The 27,842-nt window shown below is 43.1% G+C and overlaps 2 long non-coding RNA genes across 16 annotated transcripts in view; one reads left to right on the top strand and one right to left on the bottom strand.

Moving 5' to 3' along the window:
* Nucleotides 1-27,842, top strand: part of LOC144310200 (uncharacterized) — an 807,232-nt gene that overhangs the window by 665,448 nt on the left and 113,942 nt on the right. The window lies entirely within an intron of this gene.
* LOC144310205 (uncharacterized) overlaps nt 1-27,842 on the bottom strand; it is a 64,045-nt gene that overhangs the window by 35,869 nt on the left and 334 nt on the right. Inside the window, exon 1 of one of the 2 annotated variants that reach the window (XR_013375904.1) lies at nt 23,757-23,801. The exons of the other annotated variant lie outside the window; for it this stretch is intronic. This is a non-coding gene — a long non-coding RNA (uncharacterized LOC144310205). Of the gene's footprint in view, nt 1-23,756; nt 23,802-27,842 lie in introns of those variants that run through there. 2 annotated transcript variants of the gene reach the window in all.

The raw sequence follows: 27,842 nt of genomic DNA, 5'->3' as shown, positions 1-27,842 counted from the left end.
GGCTTAAAACAAACACAAATTTATCATAGTATACTTCTGTAGGCCACAGGGTTGACACACATCTCATTGGGCTAAAATCAAAGTAGCAGCAGGATAGCAGCTATCAGCAGGATTGTAGTCCTTTGGAAGCTCTAGGGGAGACTCTTTCCTTGCCAGCGTACTTTGGCTTGTGGACCCTCCCCCATCTTCAAAGCCCATCAGGGTGGGTGAGCCCTCCCATCACTGTCACTCTGCTGTCTTCTTTGGCCTCCCTCTTTCATTTTAAAAGACCTTTGTGATTACATTGAGCCCACCCAGATAATCCAAGATAATCTCTGTATCTTAATATCCACCAATTCACAACCTCATGTCCATCTGCAACCTGAATTCTTGTTCCTCATATAAGATAAACATAGTCACAGGTTCCAGGCAATAGGACAGGGATATCTTTGGGGAGGGGGACATTTAGTCTGCCTACCACAATTTCTAATTTATTCTCTAAAATGTACACAAATGAGTCCTTTTCCATCTGTTTCTTTACCAAAGGAAAATAACTGGAATTGACTTCGTACAACAATTACAAAAGTAAGCTCGGAGTTATAAATTTATAGTAGAAGGATAAAGGTGGTTTTTTTTTTATGCATTTTGGTTAAGAGCCAAAGATTCTTTACTAAAAAATTGTGAAAAGTACTGCTATAAACAGATGACTATTAAACTTAGTCATCAAGTTAAGTTAAATTCAATTTAACTTAAATATTTATTAGGAGTGAAAGCAAACATAAATGTTGAAAATTCAAATCCTTACTTCTCAACTGTCTTCTCATTTTCCCACAATGTATTTCTGGCTATTTGGAGGTAATTTCCTAGATTTTATTAACCTGTAACAGAAGGGCTTTACAGCTAAGTCTATTGCTGAGAATAATTCATTTGTAACCCTATTTTGCAGCTTCAGAGCCAAAGAGGTTAAGGGAAAAAAGCAGGAACTCAGAAAACCTTGTTGCCTGAGGGCTGAAATAAGTTGGAAAGAGGTGGTCCCTTCAAGAAATGTGGGTGACCTGACCTTTTATAGCAAGATGTCGGATCCCTCAGTAAAAATTTTCACATAAGTGGAATCTATACATTTGGAAATTTTTGTAAGCACTTATTCTATACTGAACATAGTTTCAGGCACTGAGGATACAGTCATGGACAAAGGAGACAGAATGTCTCATCTTGTGAAGTTTACATTCTTTTTTTTAACGATTTATTTATTCATTCATTCATTTATTCATTCATTCGAGACACAGAGAGAGGCAGAGACATAGGCAGAGGGCGAAGCAGGCTCCCTGTGGGGAGCCCAGTATGGAACTTGATCCCAGGACCCCAAGATCACAACCTGAGCCAAAGGCAGAAGCTCAACCCCTGAGCCACCCAGGTGCCCATGAAGTTTGCATTCTAATAGGAAGAGGAGAGAACAGACATGTAGGTGCTTAAAAGAATTTTAGTGAATGTGTGATAAAACATGCACATATGACAAAACAGACTGCACAAACTGAACAATCAGGGACAATGTCATAAAGGGCTATTTACAAAGGTGTGGGCAGGTTCAAGGTGAACCAAGGTACCCAGCAGGGAGGGCACTGGAGAAATCAATGCTCTGACTCACAGTCCTCTGACCCCAGTGCCTGTGAGAACCTCCCATGGCCAAGTCCAAAGCCCAGCTTGAGGTCCAAGGAGCTACTACTGTCCTCCTTTAATAAAGATCAGCCTCCCAGAGCATAGAAAATGGTGGAGAAAGGTAGAGACCAGACCTAGAAGAGCAAACTCAAACCTTCCAGCATCTTCTTCTATGTATCAGTGCTTTGGAGTGATGAAATGGGGTTGTGATAAGGCATTGGGATCTACTCTAGATAGAGTTCAAGGAAAACCTCTCTTGAGTTGTTGGGAGAGAGCATTTGAGTTGTGACCACAAAACAGAAAGAAGCCACCCATGTGTGGAGCAGGGGCAGATGTTTATTGGGAGAGAGAACCAAGTGCAAGTGCCAAGGACCTAAGGTATATGAATCAGCTCAGTGTGCTGACAAAGGGACAGTTCAGTGCCCATAACAGAGCCAGGGTAAGGGGCAAGTGGTAGCAGATGAAAGCAGAGAGGCAGGTGGTGACTAACTCTGCAGAAGGCTTGTCTTAGGTCATGTTTTCTCAGAAGAAAATCCTGAGATGAGGGTCTGAGGGCAAATAAACCAGGAGGCACAGGAAGGAGAAGGGGAGAGTGAGAAGGGAAGGCAAGGATTCCAATTCAGGGAATGTTATTTCCTGACTGTGCCGTGGGCAAGTGGGGGTCCTGGGAGGACTGGGATTGTATAGGGGACCAACAGAGCACAGCTCTGGAGGGGAGGAAGCAGGCTGCTTGTGCTTCAGCTCCCACCCATGGCCTTGCGTGGGCAGCTCCCAGGGGATGTCCCTGGCTGGCTCTTCTGAACAAGAGATAAAGGTCAGGTGAGAAGTTTCACTTGTTTGCAGGAGACTGTGGAGGAGAGGTGCACAGGAAAGGTAAGTAGCAGGCCATGAGGCACAGGGCCCTCAGAGTCTGCTAACGGGCTGAAAGTCATTTGGACTTCTCCTAAGTGTGATGGGAAGCCATCAAAGGTGATAAATTATTCACATTTTCTCTAACCGGGCTGAGATGTTAGAGGATGAGAGTCCAAATGAATTCTTTTTTTTTTTTTTTTTTAAGGAAAATTAAGATACAATTCACAAACCATAAAATGTATCTTTAAAATACGCCATTCAGGGGATTTTAGTATAGTTACAGAATTCTGCAACCCTCACAACTACCCAATTCCAGGGCATTCTCATTGTCCCAAAGAGAAACCAGAACCCATTAGCAGCCATTCCCCATGGACAGGACTCTTAACATCAGTGTGGGAAGGTGGTTAGTGAGGCCTCGGTATTCATAAAAGAAACTCCCTGTAGAGGGAAGAGCACTGGCTTCTGAGTCAAACACCCCAACTTTGACCAGTAGGCCTCTTTCCAGGCCCATATCTACAGGCAACACCTCAGTGTTTTCAGGTCTGAAACAGAAACAGCAATATCCACCTTGTGCAGTTTTTCTGATTATTCGATGAAGCATGCTCACATAGCACTTTCCCTACAGTAATCATCATGTGTTTTATGTACCTATGCATCGGTGGAATGCACACCTTGGATAGGAAAGATGCTCATGGGGGAAGGGAGGTGTACAAACCTCAGTGTTTGGTAAGAATGACAGAGTTAAAAACCTAAGCAAAACATGAACTTAGAAAGTTTTCGTGAATTGAGACAGGAACTAAAGATTTCTGAGAAGGGCTATCTGCAAGTGTTGTTTTCCAGCTGAGCAGCCAAGGGATAGAGAGAGATACAGAGACACAGAGTGACAGTGGCAGCCTAAGACAGTGTGCAGCTGGAACACCTGAAGACCAGAATGGGCTGGTGACCAGCCAAAGGTGACCTGGCTTTTTTGCAGGCCAGGCCAGCTCAGGCAGAGAGTGCTGGCCTGACTGATGGGGGAATGGACAGGCATTAGGATGAGGAATACTCAGAAAGTCCCTCAGAGACTCAGGCTGGGGCAAGCTGTGACCCAAGAAGGAGCTACTCTGTACCTGGGCTGTGCACTTGCCTTTTGTAAACCTGCATATCTTGCCTTCTGGGGCTCTAAATAACCAAGAGTGGCCAAAAGTGATGTTGTGAGTGAACTGACACCGAAGAAAAGAAAAAACCCAGAACAAAATGGCAAACATTTTTTTTTTTTTTTTTTGGCAAGAAGCAAAGGAAGAAAAAAAATATCCAAGCACCTAAAAGTTAAAATAATAATAAACCTTGATTCAGAAAGATCAAATTAATTTCTTATAGTTCCAGAAGCTAAAAGTTCTGAGATCTGGGTGCCAGCATGTCTGGGTTTGGGTGAAAGCCCTCTTCCAGACTGCAGACTACCAATCCTCATTGTATCCTTGCATGGCTGGGAAAAGAGCAGAGGAAACAAGCTCTCTGATGAGTCCCAAAGGGACTCATCCCATCCTAATTACCTCCAGAGGCCCCACCTCCAAATACCATCACACTGGTGAGAAGGGTTTCAACACATGAATTTAGGGAGGACACATTCAGTCCGTGAGACTTGCCTTTTTTCACGTTCTTTGTTGAGGTCTTTTTGCATCCATATTCACAAGGGTTATTGGTCTCTAATCTTTTCTCGTGATGTCTTTGTCTGGCTTTGGTATCACAATGACTTTGATCTCAGACTAAGCTAGGAAGTGGTCCCTCCTCTTCCTCTTCTTAGAAGAGTTTGAGAAGGATTGGTGTTAATTCTTCTTTAAATATTTGGTAGGATTCACCAGTGAAGCCATGTGGTCCTGGGTTCTCTTTGTTGGAAGTCTATTTTGTTTAATGACTTACTCAATATCTCTCTTTTTCTTCTAGAGTTTTTGGCAATCTGGGTTTCTAGGAACCCATTCATTTCCTTTAGGTTGTCTCAACTGTTGGCATATAGCTGCTCATAGTATTCTCCTACCGTCTGTTTTATTCCTGTCCAGTTGGTAGTCAGATCCCTGCTCCCATTTCTTCTCTCTTTTTCTTCTTGGTCATCATAGCTAAAGGCATGTCAATTTTGTTGATCTTTTCAAAACAATGACTCTTGGTTTAATTGGCCAGTGTTTATTTTTGAAGAGAGGTTTTCATTTCATGTTATTTGCTTTCCAGTTTGGGGAAGTTTATACTGGTTTCTGTAAGCACAGATGTAGTTCATTCTCTGGGGTGCAGTGTTTTAAAAGTGATGGTTCTGTTTGTATTTGATGAATGGAGTTACGCATGTATTGACTTACACAGAAAGTTCTCTCCCTTTTGGTTAAACAGAGTTGGCTACATTCTGAGGGATGCAGCCTTGGGTTGATAATAAGGGAAAACCATTGCTGAGGACACTGAAATTTGTTACAATTATTTTAGTGCTTATCTTCTCTGCCAAAAACAAGTTAAACCAAATATAAATCTTCAAGTGTAAACATTTTCTTTATGTTGTTGCCCTATTCTGAAATTCTTTCTCAACATTTTAGCCTCGGCATAGAGAGGATATGCATACATATCCTTTTTCCTTATAAGGCTTGTCTCATCTCACCCTATAACCTCACAGAAGTGACTCTGTGAGGTGAAACCAGAAAAGAAATCCTGCTGGATAACTATGTAGCCATTCTCTTTTCCAGATCTGAGACTTAATGCAGTCTGTTTCCTGTCCTTTGGCTTGCACTACCATCTAGCCAGCTCTGATCCACCATTTAACATCTCTCAGAGTAGAGGAGTCAAGACTGTTAGACTTGTTTGTGTCAGAAGAGTCATTATGAAGGGCAAGAGGTGGGTGGACCTTGATCTGCTAATTAGGGAAGAGACATGGTCTTGTGCACAAGGCGGGGGGCGGGCGGGGGTCATGCATGAGGGATGTCTGGGCAAAGGTTTAGGGTCAGGAAAAGATGGACTAAAGCAAGGCATCACAGAACAGCTCAAGATATGAATTTAAAGTCTAAAATAACCTCCATCTCATTTCCAGATACACATTGCTGTGTGCATATATGTGTGAATGTGCACATATACATACGTAGACACATCGAGGCTCTCCTTTTGGTCCCACAGAAGTATATTTGTACATTTGACCTCAGGTCCTTTTCTATTGCATTTCCTTCAGTGGAAATGAAAATGAAGCGGGATCCCTGGGTGGCGTAGCGGTTTGACGCCTGCCTTTGGCCCAGGGCGCGATCCTGGAGACCCGGGATCGAATCCCACATCGGGCTCCCGGTGCATGGAGCCTGCTTCTCCCTCTGCCTGTGTCTCTGCGCCTCTCTCTCTCTCTGTGACTATCATAAATAAATAAAAATTAAAAAAAAAAAGAAAATGAAGCAAAGTGGAAGGACTTGAGGTCTTTGTTCTTGGGGATCCAATGGACACCCCATGGCAGAAATTGGGCATGATTGATGCCCATCCTGAGCCTTAGCAGAAATGAGCCCTACCTTTTATGAACTGGTCTGTGTGTGTGTTTGAGTGTGTGTGTGAGTATGTGAGATCATCTACGTGACAGGCACCAACAATTCCCTGCATTCCTGTACGCATGTGCCAATACTTCTACTAAGGGGAGGAGTCCCCTTCTCTTGAAACTCAGCTGTCCTTCTGACTTGTATTGACCAACAGAATGCAACAGAAATGATACTGTGCCTTAAGAAGTCTGGAAGTTTCCACAGAGACCAAACCATCATGTAAAGAAAATTGTGCTAGACTACTGAAAAACGAGAAATCATGGGATAGGAGGAGTTTGTTTGTTTGTTTGTTTGTTTAAAAGGTCTTGTTTAAAAACATAGCTTTGAGGGACACCTGGGTGCCTCAGTGGTTAAGCGTCTGCCTTCAGCCCAGGGCGTGATCCTGGAGTCCCGGGATCGAGTACTGCATTGGGCTCCCTGCATGGAGCCTCTCTCTGCCTATGTCTCTGCCTCTCTCTCTATGTGTCTCTCATGAATAAATAAATAAAATCTTGTTTAAAAAACATAGCTTTGATTTTGAAATCAAAGTGGAATAGCTATTTTGTGAGTGTTAGGGATGGGATTGAATGTCAACCTATAACATCACATCTGCAGAGCCTGTACATAATATTTCAGAAACACTTGGGACACCTGAGTGGATCAGTTGGTTGAGTTTCTGACTCTTGATTTCAGCTCAGGTCATAATCTCAGGGTCATGAAATTGAGCCCCACATCCTCACTGAGCATGGAACCTGCTTAAGATTCTTTCCCTCTGTTCCTTACCCTGCTCATGCTCTTTCTCTCTCTCTCTCTCTCTCTCTTTCAAATAAAATAAATCTTTCAAAAAAAAAAAAAAAAAAGACTCCAGAAACACTCTTTCAAGACCTGGTTCGTGATTCCCTTGAATGGTCTGTTTTCAAGAAGATGAACATGATGTTTCTTAGAGAAAAGATGAGTCAGGACCTGGGTCACATGGTCATCACCTGTGGTCTTGAACATTTCTTTGTGTGGGTAACTCATCAACTGTCAGGACAGAAGTTTTATTTAGAGACATCTCATGCTCTGCAGTCAATGTTCTACCAGGATTCCAGCAGAATCACAAAGTAAGTGTAGGTCTCATCCACTATCCATTATCCTCTGACACTAATCCCCCCAAAAAAGTGAATTCAGGGATTGGCCAGATTCCTTAACTTTCCTAAGTTCCCAGGTAAATGCCAACAGGGTATGAAATGGGACCCTAGTGAAGAGAGAATGGAACCCTCCAGAGCCTGACTCATCCCAGCTAAGATGGATGAGACTTTTAGTGGAGGATCCAGGCTCATTGATTCACTGATTCAGATTTGTTTCATTCAGACTCACCCTTTACTCATTGAATAAACCTGTATCAGTTACCAAGCAGGTGCCAGCATTGGAAAATGTCTTTACATACATTAATACTAATCTTCAAAAAACCTTGTAAGTGATTTTGCCACTGTTTTAGAGTCAGAGTCAAAGAAAACTTGCTGTTGGTCACATATTTAGTCACTGCCAGAACCAGAAATCTAGCAAAGTCTTCGTATCTCAAAGATTATGTTCCTATGCTGCCCTAGTGTTTCACAGATGTAAATGGGCTTCCATACATAGGTTTTACATGTATTATAAGTAATAGATTTTTAATTTAATCACTCTTTAAATAGATTTAAGAAAGTTTGCACAGAAACCAGCTAGCAGAGAAAAACCAACATTATTTGCCACAAATAGCAGGGAGCAATGGAAATAAAGCCTACTTGTTAGATTATGGCTGCATAAGAGTCCCTTTTCAAGGGCTTTAAACTAGAGCCTGAGTTCTCTTTGAAAAAGGGAAACTGGCAAATATTACCCAGAGGTCTCAGAATACTGACATACCAGCAGCTAGCTTAGACTGTCTCCTGTGTGAATTGAAATTGAAAAAGGCAGGAGTCAGTGTTTTGGGGTATCCTTCTTTGATGTACCATCTAAAACCAGCTCTCTGCCACCTTTGAACAGTACCACTCTGTGCAGCATTCCTTCTGATGAGTTTCCTTGAAAGAGGTCTCAGAAGAGACAGACAAAAACAGACACATACAATGCAATGGGAAGAATACTGTGTCATTAGGATACCCCAACTTTTCTGACCATGCATACTTAGGAATTCATTGACCATACTCCCCCATGTACATTTATATTCCTCTTTTAAAATTAGTATAGGTACAATGGTATGCTAATATTTTGTGCATACTGTAAAACCTACAAAGTAGAAATTTAAGAAATAATGTTCTAAAAAGTAGTGTTCATATCTTTCCCCAATTGCCCAAAACATGGCCTTGCATTGCCCCACTTTGGAGACTCTGGTTTTAGGTGAAAGTACAGGGTGCACAAAGAGAGAGCACCCAATTGACCCACAGAGACAACATGGAGGCTATCTGGAGAGAATGTCACATGAAAAGGTCCTTGCAACAATGTACAGAAAATGAGCAGAAAGAGCCAAGCCTCATAGACATGGAAACATGTTACATATTCTGCAGAGGGAGTTAGAAAGTAGAGTAAGAGAAAGTTATGAAGGGAGAAAGCAGGGCAATTCATGAGGAGCCTCATAAACTAAACTGAGTTAGGGCTCTGTCCAGGGGTCAATGGGAAGCCATGGAAGGGTTTTAGCAGGGAGCAATCCAAGCTCCAGAAAATTCTCCCTCCATTCACATACACACATACCTACCTTACCCGCTGATATGAACACAGTGGAGAACCACAAGTCTGCCAAATGATTCACTTTCTGCCCTTACTCATTCATTCTTTCAACACAGTGTAGCGTGGGCCTACTATGTGCCAGGTACAGTATTCTTATGGGGTATCCAGTGGTGAGTAAGATAGATCCAAGTCATCAGAGAGCTTTCAGTCATCAGGAGGGGATAAAAATGAGCAAATGCATTCAAGATCTCAAATTATGGGAATAAATAATGAGAATGCTATAGAATAAAGACAACTGGAATAGTGGTATCCTTAGGTAAACTTGTTGGGGAAAGCCTCTTGAAAGAAGACACATAAGCCAAGACATGAACAAAGGAATAACCATGACATTTCATAAAGGAGTAGAGGAAGAGTTGTCCAGGCTATGGGAAGGTCATGGATGAAGACAATGAATGTATAAAATCCTGGCATGTTTTGGAAACAAACAACAACAACAAAAGGGCCAGAAAGCTGAATTAGAAGGAAGGAGGGAGGGGGATGAGAGGCAACGGAGGTTTTCACAAGATGAGCAAGGCAGCTCAGGGAACATTGAGAAGCCAAGTGAGGGCTTGGTAGCAAGGGGACACACTTCCCATCACAGTCTGCAGAGCTCATTCTGGCTGCTGGAAAGTCTGGTCATTGCTAAGGCTAGTCTCCCCAGGGAGTTGGCCCAGACTAGCATAGTTGTGATAAGTGAAGAGAGGCAGACATTTGAAAGAGATTATTGTCAGAACTTGGTGATTTGGGGAAAGATGCTGAGAGCAAGTTTACCATGTCCTGGGGAAAATCTTATTGCATCAGACAGGGAGACATTCAGCACCCCTAGGCAATACAGGGAGACAGCTCATGTCAGGCAGCAACAGCACTCCTCGCAGCTTCTGGAGGAAGAAAACCCCCTCAGAGGATCCAGGGTGTCCTCAAGTCCACTCTTAAAGGGTGGCCTCTGAACATTTTTCTTTGTCTCCAAAAAGTTATGAATGCCCAATGCTGCCTTCCAAAAGAGCACTGAGCTATTAAAAACTAATGAAATCTGGAAATGTGGTATTGATCAGGAGTGTTTTCTTCCAGTTACCACCAGGCTCTGGGGTGACTCAGGGAGAGCCCAATGCAGACATGAATAATCTTTCGCGTCATCCCCATCCCCCTCAAAGAAGCCATGTCTGTAGGGCCACTCACCAAGAAGTTTGGGGACCACCTTGGAAAGGGGTGGGGTGTACTTCAGTTGGTTACCCAAGCCAGACCACCCCTTGGTGGGAACTGAGAATAGGAGACTCCTTGGCTGGGCCCATGAAGCTGATCTTCAGCCAGATCCAGCCCCAAAGTTTGCTTGTTTCTTTGTTTCCCTATTCTAGTTCCTTCCATTGATCCCAAGTACGTAGTGCTTTGAGCTGCCTCAAACAAAGGGAAAGGGAACTGGCAGGTATTCAGCCAGAAAACACCTGCTACGACCACGTGCCTGAGTTAGCAGCTTTATGTAGCTTATCTCATCAGAGGCTCATACAAAGTTTCAACACGGAGAGTATTACCTCTGTTTTATTAACAGGAAAGATGAAGTTTGTAATGTCAAGAGGTTTATCTTGAAGCCAAGAGTCTCTGAGCCCTTATCTCGGATAAGGAAATCATCAGTGTACACTTATGCAGCACTGCGTGTGCCGTGCAGAAGGCTACTGGCCCTGTGAGCCTCACTCTGAGTCCCCAGTCAAAAAGCAAAAGACTCATGGCAACCTCTATGAGGAAAGTGCTCTTATTTTTCCTCGTAGCCTGAGGCCACCTGGACAGGAAGAGCTGGGGTTTGAACTCAGGCACTTTGGCTCTTCTTCCCACCCTAGATTTGCCCAAAGGCATAGCCTTTTCATAGTAGAACTCTGAACACAGAATCACTTAGAAAACAATAATTCTAAAGCCAGCACAAAGACCCTCATTGAGGGTGAGGAATGAGAAATAATCAAACAAACATTTTCTATAATGAATGTCACACGGACCCAGCTGACCGGGTTCACATATGCTCACATATGTCATCCATGTGTGGATATTTCAAAGAACAGATAGCACGAAGCCTTGGAGACCTGTCACATAATTATGTGTGATCTACAACACACGGTCTAAGTTTTCTGAGCCTCGGTCTCCTTGTTGTTAAATCCAGGCTAATTGCTTCTACAGGAGCTCCATCCATGGAAGATTTTGTGCCACCTAGCATCTAAGACACTCAACAGGTGTCAGGCCCTGTCATCCTTCCAAGGGATCAGCATGTGAAAAAGAGTTAGAGAAGAGGAAGGTGAAGAGGAAAGAAAAGTGGCATGCAGAGGTTTTCTTTTTCTCAAAGAGGAGGTCCTTGCTAAAGATAGAATTGCTAAAGGGAAATCTAAAATGATGTAAGAGAACTCAGAGGAACCAGATAGTGCATGGGATGAGAACAGGATGGCAGCAGAAATATTGCAGTGGAATAATCCCTGTCTGTTGGAGATAGGAGGAAAAGGTTGCCCTGACTTTTTCTTTTCTTTTCTTTTTTCTTTTCTTTTCTCTTTTCTTTTCTTTCCTTTCCTTTTCTTTTCTTTTCTTTTCTTTTCTTTTCTTTTCAGGGACTATAGCAGTCAGGCTAATAAGAGTTGCTTCTGGGGGTGCGAGGGGAGGAGTTGGACACCCATACTCTTGCATATCCACTTATCTAGGGTAGAGAGAGATAGAGACATGGAAAGAGAATGTCCCCACCCACCACTGGGGGAAATTGGCCAACAAGCAGCAGAGATGGGATGAGGTGAAAGTATCCAAGTGTAACACGAGAACAAAGATGTTGCAGAACAAAAAGCCAGGAGGGAAGAGTGGAGAAGTAAAAAACTGATCATGGTGAAGGAAAAGAAGGAGGAGCAAAGGATTCAGAGTCGCTTGGGTTGCAAAAGAAGAAGCAATGAGAGGTTGTTCCAAAAAAAAGGGCAAAATTTTAAATTCTCAAGAGCTCTCTCTTCCAGGCCAAATGAGAGTGGTAGGGATCAGGGCTTTGTATGACAGCTATGGTAACTGGCTGGTGCAGAATGGCCTCAATGGTATAGACCATGTTTGGTTAATCTGGTGATCTCTGCTACCCAGTATGGCACCTGGCACACAGTTGGGGGTCAGGTCATGTTGAATGAAATAATATCTACGACACAAGTGTGATCATCATGATCCCCATAGCCCTTGCTATCCCGGACCATGTATGGAGCCCAGAGCCTAGCAAAAAGGTGGGGACGGAGGGCTGTGTGGGGAGACAGGATGATCCCAAGTTCTGAAAGGAGATGCTCAAGGGCCCAAGAGGAAAAGCCCTTCATCCCTTTGCATTCCCTACAGCTACCCAAGCAGCTCTAATGAAGAGGGGGGCTCTGTGCCACGGCCAGGGAAAGAGAAACAAGGAGGAAGGTCATGGTGGGAAGCTTTCTCACAAAGGGTTGCTGAGCCTGCCTGGATCTCTTTCATACCTGTGTCCAACCAGACGATGCAGCTTTCTACATGCTCTCACTCCCAGACAGATCCTTTTGTCTTTCTTGTGCGGTGTCAATCTGGTCTCACTAAGACTTGAGCCTAAACAAGATTTTGGCCTAAAAAGTTCTGCTGGGTCAAGAAGCGGGGGAGAGGGGATGCAGCACCTGGGTAGCTCAGTCAGATGAGTGACTCTTGGCTTCAGCTCAGGTCATGATCTCAGAGTCATGGGATCAAGCCCCACATGGGTTCTGTGCTCAGTGTGGAGTCTGCTTGAGATTCTTTCCCCCTCCCTCTCCTTCTTCCTCGGTGCCTCCCCTGGCTCATGCTCTCTTTTTCTCTGCCTATATTTCTCTCTCAAGTAAATAAGTAATAAATTTTTAAAAAGTTTGCTGGGGGACCAATCACAGATCTAAGCCACAGGACCCTTTCTGAGTACTCATTACATGCCCATTACATGCCCAGCCTCCTCAAGTAACCAGAAGAGATGTTGTCCTGGGTCTGCGATGGCTTACATGATGATCAGAGAAGATTCACTACTTGCTCAAGACCAGCCAGCTAATCAGTGACAGTCTTTCTGACCCTTAAACGGCCCCTCACAAAGCCACAAGGGCATCCAGACATATCAGTATTAATGGTTGGGCTGGTGATGGTGGTGGTACTGGCAGTGATGAAGAAGATGACACTGATCACCTAGCACTCCATCCCAGCAATGCTAACCAATTTATAGATAAGGCACTGAGATGGAGACAGTGAGAAGTTTGCCCAAGATCACATGGTCGGTAAATTAATCTCTTAAAAGCACCAGAAAACTCTTAAAAAGGCAGCAGGCTGTGATGTATTACATAAATGAGATTGGAGGGTGGGGAATGGGAGCTTGACATTCCCCATACACTCAGTTTGTTGAATTCAGGCAAATTGCCCCTGGTCATGGTAATCAGTAACCAGAGCGATGAGACATGACCCATGGCTTTCCTGCCACCATCTTGCAAGAATCTGTTTGCCAGCACTTTTCTCTCTCACCAGGGCCTTAGGATCCCATCACAGAGGGCAAGAAGGAAATGAACAAGTCTGACCAGAGAATCAGCTTGGCAAAGAGTGCCTGGAAGCAGGGAGTAAATCTCAGCTTTTTAATATTAGTTTTGTCTCTTATTGATTTATTTTATTTTCCTTTTCCAGAATAGGAGTGTCCCTGCAGTCTAGCTCATCAGTGGCCTTTAAAGGTTTCCTATTGATCTGGGCAACTATTGTCTCAGTTTGCATTATTCCATTTGGAGACACCCTTTGCTTTTTGGTCATGTTCTGTATTTGGAACCCAAACATGGCTTCTTTTCTGGGAGCAAGGAGCAGACATCTTGGGCCCAAGGTAACAGATGGATTTGACTTCATACTGCTTCTGGCACCTTTCTTGGGCTCCAAGAAGTCTCTAACTCCAAAAAAGCGATGGAGAATGTTGACAGAGGGGTGACGGTCTTTCAAGGACCTGAAGACCTCATTCCAAAGGGCAAAGAAAGAATGATAAGAGCACCTTATCCATAATTCCACCTCACAACAACACTGAGATTAGTTTTACAGATGAAGAAACTGAGTCCAGACACACTCAGCTTTGGATCCTGGATTCACTGGCAGCTGCCTGCATGTTGAAATAATCTGGTAAAGTTTTAACAGCTTTGGTTTCCCCATCTCCAAATGGGGATCATGATAGAACATTCTAGGGTTGCTGTAGGTTCCCAGTAGGTGCAGTATCTGAGGCCCTTAGCAGAGTGTCTAACACAGAGAGGCTAACCAGTGGATATTTGATGATTGAGAGGGACACCTCCATCAACCCATTTCCTTATAAGATCCATCTGTCTGCCCCACTCCCCATTATTAAAGGAAAACTTGTTTCTTCTTTCTAAGGGAAAACCTACTTCCTCTTTCTAGAGCTAACATTTCATGTGAAGTTTCAGTTTCAGATGCAGAGAAAATGTATTTGAAAATGGCTAGCACAGTGCCTTCCATGTACTAGGTACTCAATGTTGGCCGATTTGTTTATCCATCCATCCCTGGCCCCTGAGTAGCTATGTCTTCAGCACCTTCACATTTACTTCTCTATCCTTCAAACACAATATTCCCCTCAAACACTCCTTTTCCAATATTTTTTTTCTGCCAAGCAGCTTGAACCTTTATCATAATTGTGCATTCCTCATTACTTACTCTTTTCTTCTCAACTCCTGGAAGCTGCTCTTGGACTTTTCCAAAGCTCAGATCTTCCCAAGGTTCCTGTGACCTGCTCTTTGATTTGCAGTCATCCTTGATTGCCTCGGGTCCCTCTGTCTTTCAACGATTTGCATCACCCTCTCTTCCTCGCCAAAGCACTCTCTTTCTTGGCTTCTGCGTCACTTCATTAGTTCATACATTCATTTACTTACCAGTTTCTGTGTGCTTCTGCATGCTGGATGAAGGCACTGGAGTCAGGGGTGGTTACTACTCTAGGAGCCTTCAGACACAACAGTAGATTCTGGTTCTTTCCTCTCTCCTCCATCCTTATCTATTGGCCCACTTTGATCAATTCTTTTAACCCTTGCTTAGATGTCATCTTCTCTGGGAAGACAGTCTGACCGCCCTCCAACAGAGACAACTATTTCTCTTTCTCAGCACTGTTTTCATTCCTTCGGTTTATTTCCGTGATTACCTGTATCCCCTTGGTTTGAACTGTGTTTGTTTGTTTGAACTGTTTTCATTTGCTCCTGATTTGCGCTGTGAATTTCTCGAGGACATGAAATAAGCAAAGCTCTATAAATACCGACTGAGTTGAACGGAAGATTTGCAGTAATTTCTTCACTCTTCCACTTGCTTCCTCTCTTATGCTGTCCCATAAATAGAGCTGAATCTTCTGAAGGTCAATGATTGTTCATGCTCTTTTGGGTTGCCTGTTGATCATGAAATAAGCTTGAGAGATAAATTTCTTCTACCAGGGTCTTCAACCATCATCTTGCATGCGACCATACAAAATTACATGTATGCTTTCTCTCTGGGCCCTCAAACCCTCTAAGTAAGGACTGGAGTAATTTAGCCTGGAGACCTCCTCGAATCCAGACTGTTATCTGTACAAGTTTCCTATGTCTCCTATAACAAACTACCACAAATAGGGTGATTTAAGATGATGGAAATTTATTTTCTCACCACTTTGGATGCTGGAAGTCTAAAATCAGTGAGTCAGCAGAGTCATGCTCCCTTTGAAGACTCCAGGGAAGAATTGTTGCCTACTTCTCTTCTAGCTTCTGGTGACAGCCGGCAATCCTTGTTGTTCCCTAACTTTTAGCTGTGTCACTACAGTCTCTGCCTCTGTCTTCACATGCCCTTCTTCCTTGTGTGTGTCTGTATCTTCACAAGGTCTACTTAAAAGAACACCAGTCATTTATAAGTATTTCTTTAAGTCCCACTCTAATCCAGCATGACTTCATCATAACTAGTTTTATCTACAAAGACCTTATTTCAAAATAAGGCCACATTCTGAGGTTCTGGGTAGACATGAATTACGGAGGGTAGGTGCTTTTAAACCCAATACCTCCTTTTTTTTTTTTTTTCCAATACCTCCTTCTATCCATCTCATCTACCACCACCAAAATCAGATTCCCAAACCACTGCATGGTTATATCCTTCCTGGTCTGAAAAATCTGAGGTTTAAATCTCCTCACTTCCTTGACCACCATAAGCCTCATAAGCAGTCTATTTTCCAATTATAATAGTCATTATCTTTATTTTAAATACTTTAAAATAATTGTGACCCTGATAGACTATCAACTCCATGGGATGAAAGAAAGTCTAAACTGTCTTCTTTATCCTCATTTCCCAGGATACTGCACAGTTCTTGCATGGGTGTTCAATGGCTAACTGTCGAATGAATGCGTGGCTAGCTGAGTATCAGTTTCACGTCCTCTGTCTGACTTTGAAGACTCCTCCATTACCTGTCACTGCACCATCCGCTCCAGTCAGCATTTGCTGAGTAAAAATTAGGTGCTCTCAATAAATACTTGTTGGTTGATTGATTAATCCATCAACCAGGTTTCCTGCCCTGAAGCATTTTTAATGTGAGTCTCTAGGGGGCTAGTGTGGGGGCCTCAGAGAGGTCCAGGGATGGCAGTGGAGACACTTGATCAGCACTCCCACCTTAGAACTTCTGGGCCCTGCCCAAGGTTTCCATTTGCCCAAGAACCCACTTTCTAGGCCTTTTAGGAGAAACAGTAACAATGACTTTGGGAACTATGGATAGCAGAGTCCAGGGCATAGAAATTAAGATTTAGATTAAGAGCAGGTAACAAAGCTCCTTTTCAGTGCAGAAAGTGTCCCAGAGAGGCTGGGGTGCTGACCCTAAATTGGAGAGTTGCCAGATGCCTGTCCTCTCTTCTGGATCACTGATGGGTCTATATCATTGAATAGCTTGTGAGAGCAACACTGCATAGCCACACATGTCCAAAACACCCAACTGGGTGCAACCTGCACCCATATCTCTAGAGAAAGAGGGTTCTAAAATTCACAGTGAAGTGGCCCCTAGAATGAAGGTTGGACCACAGGAAGCCATTGTTTCTGATGTAGCTAACCATCCTGTGGATTGGCTCCAGTAGCAGAATGTTCATGGCTATACAGAATCTTGACAACAACAGCACTGTAGAGAGGTCAGTGAACCCACTTTACCATGACATTTGATCTTAGGCCATCATAATTGCTACCCACACCTGAGTCAATATCTCACTTCCACCTCCACCCCAAATTGATGTGATGTGAAGCAATGAGGGTCAGGCATCCAGTAAGTAAAAACCCACATGCATCCACTATTTTATTTTTCTGTGTTCTTGTTCTTTTCTAAGGGTCCTAAGTCACTTGTCCTGTTAGTATGTATTCCTTTAGGGATTACAAAATTAAGCAGGCTTGATTTTATTTCAATCCCCTTGTATCCATTTCAGTAGAATCCCTAATACCACTCATTTTCAGATTTGGTGTGCTTAATAGATTGGGAATATGAGGTCATGTGTCCAAAAAGACAATTATCATTCTGGCACTGATTGAATGGTTTCATTGTCCTCGAAATATATGAAAGGCAAAAGGACTTTTGTTATGACTTTACCTGGTGTGTGTGTGTGTGTGTGATTCCTGAAACTTCACATGACTCCATTTGTCATTCCAAAATAATAGTAAATTAACTTTTCTATAAGGATAGTAAAATTATAGTAGCAGATCAGTTGTATTGTCAGAATTACAAGCCACACAAAGGTTGTATTGAGCATTATTAATCCGTTGAATACTTTATCATATCTATTACCTAAAAAAACATTCATTTCCTAAATTCCAAACACTTGGAGCATGAAGGATGAGCATCACTTTCCTACGGTTTTCCACAATAAGGAGGTCAACAACTTTTCTTCCGTGGACTCTCTTCGTTCCTCTAGTCAGAGGGCCCCAGATTTGTGCCCTCCCAACAGAATGTGGGTGTGTCCTGAGGGTCATTATTCCCATAACCCTGTGAAGATCCAAAAGGATTGACATGAAGAGTTCTGGGAAAAAAACAAAAAACAAAAAAACAAAAAAAAACCATTCAGCTGCAGACTCAAAGTAGGAAACAGCAGATGCCTGGAATGAGGATCATGGATCATATAATTAGGAACAACCCAGAACTTCCCTTTAATGCATTTCAGCTCTTCATGGATTGATAGCTTCTAAGCCAGATGTGGAAATGCCAGGAGTATCCCCACCTGGAAGTGTACTTGGAGAGTACCTGTGAGGACAGCCTCATCTGTATGGCTACCTGGCTTCCATATGGCTCCAAATTCCCCATTGCTCTTGATCTAACCGCCACTGCACCAAAGACCAATGTGAACTGGGTTTACATCAACATCTCTGGCCAGACATTCCTTCTTGTTTGTATTTTCCTCAACACCTCCCACCCCAATCCTTCATCACAATGTGCATCAATATAACACTAGCCACTCAATAACACTCAAAAAATAGTTCAATCTAATCAAAAGGCTGGATATGGAGGGGCACCTGGTTGGCTCAGTTGGTAGATCATTTGACTCCTGATCTCAGGATCGTGAGTTCAAGCCCCACATTAAGGGTAGAGTTTACCTAAAAAAATAGACTGGACATGGAAACACATAGCCTTGGGTCTGAGTCTCACTACACCACTTACTAGGTGTGGGAATCTAGGCAGGTGACTGAACCCACCTGATCCTCAATGTCTTCATATAGAAAATGGAAATCCAAGCTATTGAGATTAAAAATGCCTATGCTATGTTCCATGTGGCAGTGATAGGGCAGGAAAACCACCTTATCTGACTCAAATTTTTTAATATTGTGGTTTTGTTATAAAATAAAATCGATAAAGCATATTCTGAATTATCTGCATAGTCTTTTATAGTAAATAACTGCTACTATGTTTAAAATTTTTGAAGTTTATTTACTTAATTATTTAAATTATCTCTACCCCCAACATGGGGCTCAAACTCACAACCTTGAGATCAAGAGTCCCATGCTCCACCAACAGAGCCAGCCAGCATCCCCTGCACTTTCACATATTTTAAAGCATGGGATGTGCTTTATACTACCTTCCTGCCCTCAAGGATTTGACAGTCTACTCTGGAAATGATTCATGCATATAGAGAATTAATATAAAGTTATGAGTGTCAAATGCTAAATGAAAGGTGTGTGTGAGCTCCAAGGAGGAAGTTTCATGAAGTAAGATTTCCTGGAAGGTTTCATGAAATAAGGGTCAGATTTGGATTGACAGAGCTACTGCAATGTTTGCTCCATGTGTCCCTCCAGATTCATTGTCCTTCTTCTGAACACTTCCGGGAACCCTGGCCTCCCAGGAGGCAACAGCCACAGCTTCTCTTGCCATCTGACTTCCCTTTGGGTTCCACAAAATAGCACTATCTTCTTGTTCCATAGAAACTTGGGAAGAATCTTTCTTTTGGAAGTTACCTGCTTCTGGAAGTCTTTCAGTGAGTTTCATGGTTAGATCACCAATGGGACTAGATATCCAGGATGCAGAGTCCTATAATGATGCTTTACACATCAGTCTTAAAATAAATTTCACTTTTAGTAGATTCAGTCTCTGAGTTGTGTATCATGCATTGATATAGCCATAGCTGTCCCCTTTGGAAATGTGGACTTCTTCTCTTGAGTGTGTAACTATGCACACAAGATAGCCACTCAGCAAGGTCAGAAAGTATCCAAGTGAAAGCCAGTCAGAGGAGTAACCACACCAAGGTCTGGCAAAGGATGAGCAGGCTTAGGAGGGTATGAACAGAGGAGTCTGGGTTTATTCCCTAGCCTCCCTTTCCCTGGTGAGTTGGCAGTACCTCTCCCCCCCAATAAAGGCCAGAGCCTTGTCCCTATCAAGCAACTCTCTCTATACAGCTACCCTCTCTGGATGCTTGTATTGCTTCTTCTCCTTGGCTTTTCAAGCTGTGAGAAGAACTGGGTAATGGTCCTTTTCAACCTCTCTTCCCATTACTGTTGCTACCCCTGGAGCCTTATATTTTCCTTTTTGGACTTCCTAAACCATGCCGTCACCCCTGTGAAAGTACCTTTATTAAACTCTCCTCCTATTACCTAGTCTGAGTACAGCATCTGTTTCTTCCCAACATCTGACGGATATATAAATGGATTTAGTGATGGGGGCCAATACAAGGGACTTCACGATGGCTGGGAGTTCATCTACGTGGGTACAAGTGTATGTTATGATGAGGAGGACAGTAAATACTGAATACAAAGCATAACAATTGTTAACATGGGCATAAGCAAGCCTGCTTTGTGCCCGGTCAGAGGCTAGGATCCCTTAGCTCCATAATTGCTAACCTAAAGATACTATTGCACAGCTATTCCCATTGCCCATGGGCAGAAATGGAGCCATGGCTCTAGTCTAAGGCAATTTAGCTATTAAATGGCAGGGCTAGAATTCAACCCATATACTGTCTTTCTTTGCTTATTCCAACTCTGTCGACCTCTCAGTGACTATAACTATAATCTGATGAAGTTGAGATATTGGGCTCACATACTCAATTTTCTTTTCAGAGGAGTATGAGGGGTGGTGCTCAAAAGGAAGAAAAGATCTTATGCCTACTACCTTAGATCCTGGGAGTCTTTCCCTCATCCCACTCCTTAGAGAAGGGCCAGTGGATCTGTTGCTTTTGTAGGACGGACTTTCTTGAGCTCTTTCCAACTCCAGAGAATACCCTGCCATGTTTGCTGGAATGCCTTCTCCACATGTGGCCAGAATCAGACTTCAGAACTCTCTGGATTCCTTTAAGTTAATAACTGTCCATCTTGCACCTGGCTGGTTTGCATGCCTCCAGGCCCTGAATCCTGGCCAGCTGCTATATCGGAGCTGGAACCCACCTGCTCCTTAGAGAGCTGAAGCCTATAGAATGAGCGTGTGCTAATGTGATTTCCTTGTGGTTAAGCCGCTGAAAAGGCCTAGTGTGGCTATAGGAGAAAATTGGAGCATCAGGCATGTAGACCTGGCAAGGAATGTGCTGGAAAACCTGGCCATGTGACAAGGTGGAAGGGAAAGGAAGATCTTTCTATATTGATAAAATTTATTGCATTTTTTAATGTTTTCTTTACATGTCCATTATTAAATTTTTGAAAAAGATAGGGCATTTTGTAAAGGGGAGAGAAACCACTCACAGTCCCTCACTTCGAGATTTACTGTTCTTGAGGATAGCCTTGAAGGTTTTCTAGTTTTCTATGTATACGCATGTATATGCATACTTTTGCATTACAAAAGTGTATGTCCTGTTTACTCAAAGTGGGGTTTATGAACTCCAGCCCTGGAATCACCTGGGAATTAATTAGAAATGCAGAACTTTGGGCCTCACCCCAGACTTACGAAATCCGAATCTGTGGTTTAACAAGATCTCCAGATGATTCGAGGACACATGGATTAGAAAACTGTATGGGACTCAATGATGCAAATGCTCCATGAATCATTTCATTAATCCCCTTTTAGTTCAAAATCATGCTTTTAAATTTTCATGATTATATACTGCAACGTAGTGAAATACACTGCAAAAAATCCTTTTGCATTTATCTTTGAGCAAATGATAATGACGATTATCATCATTGTTAGTATCACTTTCTGAGTGCGAATTATGTGCTAAGCCCTGTATTGAATCCTTTATAAGAATTACCTCATCTCATCTTTATGAAGGACTGCAAAGGAGGGACTCATCTCATCTTAGAAGTGATGTTACTGAGGCATTTTTTTAAAGTATAAAGTACTTTGAAGAACGATGATGTCTCGTATGACTGATGGTGACTGCAATAGCACTTACTGGGCACTCCCTCTATTCTAGAGCCTATATTAACGGTTTTACATTCATTTTTTAAAATTTAAACCTCAAACAGCCCTAAGAGACAGGTATTATTATTAGTCATCTTAAAATCCAAGGTAACCGAGTCTTGAGGTGAAGTATCTTGTCCAAGGTCACACATGAAGACACATTAGAATCCCAGGCTGGGCTCCACTCTGCCCAATTTCACTACACTCACTCTCAACACCGGGCACTAGGAGGAATGTGCTAATTTGCTTCTAGCTCTTCTGTGCACTCTTGGGGCCTCACCTCCCTGTCACTCCTGGGCTCTTAAGCAGGCCATTCTTTCCCCCAAAGCCTTTTGTGTGAATAGGCAGAGGGGATTCACAGCACTCCTCGGGGGGACGGGCTTAGGGGAACAGGATTTTCCCTTAATCACAGTTCTACACAGCAGAGCTGCAGGCAGCAGGATCCTCAGACATTCAGACTCTCTGGCCTCGTGGCAAACATCCCAGGACTTTGCAGGGAACAATGGGCACTGAACTGCAGGTGACCCGACCTGCTAATCGCTGCCTGATTACCAGCTAATCAGTGCCTTGTTTGGGACACTGAATCCCAAATCCCTTTGGACTGGGCTGGGTCCTGGCAGGCAGTCACCTGGTTAATGTGCCAGGGGCGAGGCAGGGGGTCATGTGTTCCAGCACAGAGTGGCCAAAGGCCGCCTTCGGGGAAACAGTCAAGGGGTCTGTCTCTCTCTGGCTGGTCCTGGACACCGACAGCTTTTGTCAATAGCATGGAAGTGAATAGAAGCAGAGGATTTAAAAGCCAACCTATGGAGGAAAAGCTATTCAACTCTTCGGGCACAGAGAATATAGAAGACTCTTTTTTTTTAGAAACTCTCCAGAGGAAGTCTGCATTAACCACCACCACCAATATCTTCATGGCTACCACCCCTGTCACAGCCACCACCATCACTAATGCTATAAACACCACCAACACAACTGCTGCTGCCACCATCAGGACTACCACCCCCATCACCATCATTACCACCAGCAAGACCACCAGCACTTCAATCATTAGCACCATCATCACCATCATTGTTCCCATCATTAGCACCACCATCACCATCATAACCCCTACCATCACTTCCACCATCATCACCATCACCACCACCAACATGAGGGGTGGTGATGAGGGGAATGAAACCAACATCAACAGGATCACCATCACTCCATGCTGTCATCACCATCCTGACCCCCACCAGCACCTCCACCACTATCTCCTTTGTCATCACCACCACCACTATGACCATCACTACCAACATTATCACCACCATCCCACCCTCATCCACACTACCACCACCATCAACATCATCTACCCCTACCACCACCATCACTTTCGCCACCCCCACCCCCACCAAGAACAACACCATCACCACGTAGGCCACCATAACACCACCACTTTGGCTGCTATTGCTACCACTGCTGCACACTGCCATGTCCTAAGAAAACAATTTTGAGCATTGTTTTAAAAATACTGGATTAAGAGTCGAATTTAGAATCTACTCCATGAGATATTAGAAGTTTGAGTTCAATTAATTAAACTTTGAAACTCAGTTTCCCAAATGGAAAAATAGAGATAGTAATATAACCAGCTCATAGGATGTGACTCGTGCAAACCATTTGTCACAGTATTTGGCACATGTTAAGAACTCAAAATCTCACTGTCACTATTATCATTTCTTCTTCCCTAGTTCCATTTCAGTTCACAGCTTCCCCTCTAGCATCCTTGCTGGAAAATGAGTGGGGAGAGACAATTTATCCCTTCACCCTTGCTACCACGGGTTCCTTTATGGTATCCTCTAGGGATGCCTGATGTCTTTTAGAGGCACAGGTGTGGGTTGAAGAAAGCTCTAACCTGGAATCAGCTATCTAGGTTTGAATCCACATCTTTTGAAAAGCCATGTGACCTTGAGAACCTCTCCAACCTCCCAGAGACTCCCTTTCCTCTCATGAAAAATGGAAATTGATAATCTCTTTGGTGAAGGATTGGGAGAGAGTTCATGAGGTAAGATCGGGAAAAGCCCCAGCACAGGCACACAGTAGGCCTTCAAAATACTAAGTTGACTTCATGTGTTCGGTATCTTAGCTTCAAATAATTAATTACCAGGAGATAGAAAATATGCCTTGCTCTAGACAATCTCCTATGAGGGGAATGAAACCAAGTCTCCCAGGTACAGCTGAGCCTTCCACTCTGACCAGTGCTACGGGTGTACTGCTAAGGTCTAATAAAAGCTTACCTTTGCCCGGTTGCTTCAGTTCTAGGAAGCTGTTCAATGTTTGACTATATTTCTCAAACTGATTTAAAAACAGTTCATCAGGTTAGTTCAGTTTGAATTATTGCTCCTTGGGAGATTTCCAAACCCTGAACTTCCTTCAGAGAGAGCTGGATCCTGTTCCACTCTTGGAATTCAGCTCCTTGCCCCTCTCTGTGACCCCTAATCACAAATATAGTGTAAATAACCTGCTGTCTCCTCACTCAAAAGAACTCCCTGGCCTCCTGCTTGCGGAACGGAGTCTCTCCTCTTAGGCTTCCCCAAGCAAGAGTCTCAGACAAGATCGTCCATTTCCCTTCTTCACTGCTGATGTTTGGGGAGTGCACGTTAATATTATGGACATGCCTACAATATTTGTATGGTATAGAGGAAGAGGGAAAATTGGTCCCTCTATATCCTACATGGAAGAACTCTCAGCAAAACTTCTATCCACGACGGTGAAACACAGGCTGCACATGAAAGGTCAAGAGGGCGGAGATGAATTAGGAACCCATAGAAATAAATAGCTAAGAATTAACTTTGGCCAATGTGGCTCTGGCTGGGGGCTACACTGGGACAGGGGGCTGTCCACGAGTGATGGCATTCTCAATGTTCAGAGATTTTCTCTGTACAGAAGCTCTGATCCAGCTACCAAGTAAGAGAGAAAGACATAGGAAAGGAAATTGACTGGCAAGACAACCCAGAAATTTGACTTTGAATAGTTTCAGATACCACCGTCTACCCCGTAGTCCTGAATTTTTTGTCAGGTTAGATTGACCCTTCTGATTTTCCATCTACCTGTTGATGGAATCAAATACCTTCTTTGAGCTGGTCGCCATGTTGAATGTTTTATTACCATTTGATCATTTCAACAATCCTCACTGGTTGCTTTCCTTATTTGCATGCAGCGCTGTGTTTTGAAGAATCTTACATGCTGTCAATTGGTGATTCTAGCCACTTTCTTCTGACTGCTACATACAAAGTGTGCCATAACAGGCCCCACAGTGTTTTCCCTCCCCACTTCCTCAACTGTGGATCTCTTGGTTGCCCCCCCAGCCCGACATCCACGGGTCTCAACTCTACGATAAACTTCCATATTCTCTCTCCTGGGCCCAAGTGAGGATTCTGTGGGATGTTCCAAAAGTGGAATGAACTATTGATTCTAATGGACATGGATACTCAATTTAATGAGATTATTCTTTAGGATGGCTTCACTACCCTGTACTCCCAAGAACAGGGCATGAGGAATCACGCGTTCCCACATTTCAGACCAACACTTGCCAATCTGATGGGCACAAAATTTATATCTCACTAGCTTTGGTGTGCATTTCTCTCATGACTGATGAGTTTAAACACCTCTTCATAGTGTGTGTGAGCTGTTTGGATTTCTACCTCTGTGAGTTGCCTATCATATCCTTTCCTATTGGGTTTTATAATCCTTTTCTTAACTTACAAGTGTCCCTCACATATCCTAGATTGATTCTTAGTCATTTTGGACATTGCAAATATTGTGTTCCTATTTGTTTTTTTTTAATTTCATCTTTGCTATCCTTTATTAAAAAGAAACATTCAATTTTAGAACAATCAAAACCATCCATTTTCTCCCCTACAGTTTGTGAGTTTAGTTCTTATTTGCAAAGTTTTCTCTACCTCTAAGCCACAAAAGTATTCTTCTAAGTTTTCTTCTGTTAACCTTATAATTTTGCCACTCATATTATCTCTTCTTCATCTGGAGTCCACTTTTGTATAATACAGGGATACAGATCTTATTGTTTTCCATATGGTGAGTTTCTCAATAGCATCTACCAAATAATCTAACTATTCCCCATGATTTATAAGCTGTGTTAATCATATTTCAAGTGCTCATTTATAAATAGTCCTGCTCCACTCATCAGTCTCTGTTCTTGAGCCAGTACCATACTGATTTTATTATTATGGTTTTGTAGTATGTCAATATTTTGTAGGGTTAGCCCCTCCTCCATATTTTTCTTTTTCATGGTTGACCTAGATCTCTGGGGAACTTTATTCTTCTGTATCCATTTTAACATAGTGTCTCTGTGTTTCACAACAATAAACTTAAAAAAAAAAATAAATGCAGCTGAAGTTTTGACTGTTACTGCATTGGGTTTGCTTTTCATTCTTTAAACAAAGCAAGACTGGTGTTCTTCTCAGGTGCAGAACCTGAGCTGTAAAGAAGCCTTCTCCCTGTACTTCTTGAGTCAAAAATGAAGACAAAGGGTGTGGCTCTCTCTCAACCTGACCCACACAGCACTGGGGAGCCCAGGGTGGCCATAGATTTGGTTCTTGTACAGCTGTTAATGTCTGATCCTTTCTTGAATAATGACTCTGCTCAGGAAACTGTGCCTCAGGGTTCAGATTTCCCCCATTTAAGCTTGTGGCTTCTTGGCCTGGGGCCTGTTCCCTTCCCAAAATGTTTGTTAGTATAGTGGCTTTTTATGGCACTTTATGGAAAAATTAAACAAGGGGGAGGCAACTTTATTCTGCAAACCAGCCTGTCTTTAACCTTCGTTTACTGGAATTTGAGTCCTCTGCATACCTTGTTAGCAGAAAAAACTTCAAATATATTTTTTCCATCCAGGCTCAACAATTGGAATGTTCTTTACCTCTTAACTCGGGCCAGGACAAATGTGGCCCAGGCTCTGAAACACAACCAGAGTTGTGCAGCAAGCAGCCTTGCACATTTCAACTGCAGATTTATCTGCAAGTGTATCATGAGGGGCCCGGCCTGCTGAGAACTGGGGACCGCTGTCATTGCAAAGCCCATCCTGGGGGGGCAGTGTGTGTGTGTGTGTGTGTGTGTGTGTGTGTGTGGCAGGGAGGTTGGCCCACTCCTCACTTCCCCAAAACCCTGCTTTAGCTTTAAAGTCACACCCGGGAAGTGGCAGGAGAAAGCAATCTCTCAGCTTTTAGAAAAGAGATCCACAGGCTTCATGTACAGCCTGTCTCTGTTAAGCACGGGAAACCAGTCAGAGATATTGGCCATGGTACCTCCAGAGGAAGAGGGACCCAAACCAGGTCTTCCAGAAATGTCGTGTTTTTCTTAGAACTGGGGCCTATATTACACACAAATTTGAGATTATCTGCAACAATTATCTAAAATTAACTGTGGTTTTCAAATGAAAAACATTTAGGGGCGGATCAGATAAGGAGGAGGCCTATTTATAATACTTGCCACAGGGGGGAAAAGAGAAAAAGCAAAAACAAGAGGGAGAGAGAATGCTGCACAAAATAATACCAAATGTACTTCAAGCACCACTAGCCATGCTGCTGACTCTTGCTCTCTGACCCTCATTAATAACAGAAAGGAACTTTTATTTTGATTGTCTGTTCACCCGTGGTTTCTTGGAGAAAATTCTATTTCAGAGAGGAATGCCGGCTTTCCATCTCATTCTAGATACAAAATGAAGTGGCTATAGCGCTGAACTCTTGAGTTCGGCATATGTCAAAATGCTTGTTCATGGGGTATGAAATATTAACCAGTGGTTTCTGGCTCTGAAGTGGTTAGTCACAGGCTGGAACTACCTAGAACAGTTACTGGAATTAGGAATGAGACACAGGGAAAGATCCAGTTGAAGAAGTCCTGGAAGACACCCTTTGAAGTCTGGGGCTATGTGGAGATACAGAGGAAGTACTTGGGTGCCCCTCAGCCTCTGTGCTCTGCATTTCGAGAACACCCCAATAAAGAATATTGCTCTTATTCCCATTTTACAGGTGAGGGAATTGAGGCTCAAAGCATTTACTTAGCTAGAAAGGAAACGGGATGGGATCTGAAGCAGGCCTGAGTTCAAATTCACACTCTTGACAACCACACCAAAGGACTTGTCCACAACTGTTTTCATTTCTCTTCTGTTTGGCATGGTTCTGCTGTGTGCACAGAGTGTAGGAAGAGCTATCCCAAGGGGAAGAGAGAGGGATCCGGGCCTGTGTGTTGAGAGGAGAGATGTATTCAAAGGGGAGACTTCTTGAGGAAAGCAGGAATAAAAGTTAAGATGAAAGTGGCCATAAATTGCATATCCGCTCTGTGACAGACCCTGCAAATATTTACTGCAA

This window comes from Canis aureus, chromosome 3 (assembly GCF_053574225.1).
Source record: "Canis aureus isolate CA01 chromosome 3, VMU_Caureus_v.1.0, whole genome shotgun sequence".
NCBI classification, from domain to species: Eukaryota; Metazoa; Chordata; class Mammalia; order Carnivora; family Canidae; genus Canis; species Canis aureus.
Note: the sequence above shows the minus strand (reverse complement) of the source record. Positions and strands in the feature narration are given on the sequence as shown.